We start from the raw sequence: 1,585 nt of genomic DNA, 5'->3' as shown, positions 1-1,585 counted from the left end.
AGTCCATCCAGCTGAGTCAGTACTCAATCAGTTCACCGAGCTCGGTTGAGCTGTCGGCCAGCTCATGCAGCTGAGCTAACTAGTCCACCAGCTAGTGTAACTCACCCTCAGCTGAACTAGCTAACTTATCGTGCTTACTAGCTTGTTTAACTTTCCTTCTAGCTGTTTGAGCTAGTAGTTTAGCTACTTAAGATCATCAAGCTATCATTTTCCTTAAAACAAATAGCCCCCTTTCATAATTTTGGGACGCGGGCGTTACAAGTCTACCCTACTTAAAGTGAATTCGTCCTCGAATTCGGTGGGTGTAGATATTTCTGCCTTTTGCCCATTAAGACTTGATCTATTTCGAATCTTTTTCTTATTCGGAATTTGGTTTTCTTTAACCAATTTTTGTTCTTTAGCCGCAAGCATTATCAATCGATCCTAGGTCAATTTCCCAATAGATCATGTCTCTCCTCTTCCTTGTTTGTTTCCAGCTAGGAAAATATTGAGATCTTAGTTTATCCAGCCTTAATTATTTCTCGACCTTTAGGTTTTCCGACCATTTGGACGTTATTTCTCCCGACCTTTAGGTCTTTTCCGACCGTTTGGTCGGTATTTCTCCCAACCTTTGGGTCTCCCCTAACCTTTAGATTCATTCGACGTTAAGTCGATATTTTCCCGACCATTAGGTCCTTTCCGACCATTTGGTCGGTTTTCTCCCAACCTTTAGGTCTTCCCGACCTTTAGGTTTTCCCCGACCTTAGGTCGATATTTTCCCCGACCCTTAGGTCTTTTCCGACCATTTGGTCGGTTTTCTCCCAACCTTTAGGTCTTCCCGACCTTTAGGTTTTTCCCCGACCTTAGGTCAATATTTTCCCCGACCCTTAGGTATTTTCCGACCATTTGGTCGATTTTCTCCCAACCTTTAGGTCTTCCCGACCTTAGGTCGATATTTTCCCCGACCCTTATGCAATATTTTCCCCGACCCTTAGGTCTTTTCCGACCATTTGGTCGATTTTCTCCCAACCTTTAGGTCTTCCCGACCTTAGGTCGATATTTTCCCCGACCCTTAGGTCTTTTCCAACCATTTGGTCGATTTTCTCCCAACCTTTAGGTCTCCCCTAACCTTTAGATTCATTCGACGTTAAGTCGATATTTCCCCGACCTTTAGGTCCTTTCTGATCACTTGATCGGTTTTCTCCCAACCTTTAGGTCTTCCCGACCTTTAGGTTTTCCCCGACCTTAGGTCGGTATTTTCCCCGACCCTAAGGTCTTTTCTGACCTTTTGGTCGGTATGCTTATGTTCGACGGGTTAACAATCAATTCATGTGTGAGAGCATCTTGGCGAACACTTTTCAGCTCCCACGCATGTTTTTAGTCCCATCAGAGATTTCCTTTCCTCGCCCGAACATAAAGCATAGTCGCATCCATCCTCCCAGAAACGTGAATGCTCTGATACCAACTTGAAAGACCCCCCCCCCCTAGATGTCTCCGCATCCGACAATCAAGGGTACCGGTTCGGCCTCATTTCCGGCCGAAGAACCAAGATTTGTCTTGTTCACTTAAGTTCGGCTCATGGCCTTGCTTTGTAAACCCATGTACG

Source organism: Capsella rubella, unplaced genomic scaffold (assembly GCF_000375325.1).
Source record: "Capsella rubella cultivar Monte Gargano unplaced genomic scaffold, Caprub1_0 scaffold_5, whole genome shotgun sequence".
NCBI classification, from domain to species: Eukaryota; Viridiplantae; Streptophyta; class Magnoliopsida; order Brassicales; family Brassicaceae; genus Capsella; species Capsella rubella.
The sequence above is the reverse complement of the archived record's forward strand: the minus strand, read 5'-3'. Positions refer to the sequence as shown.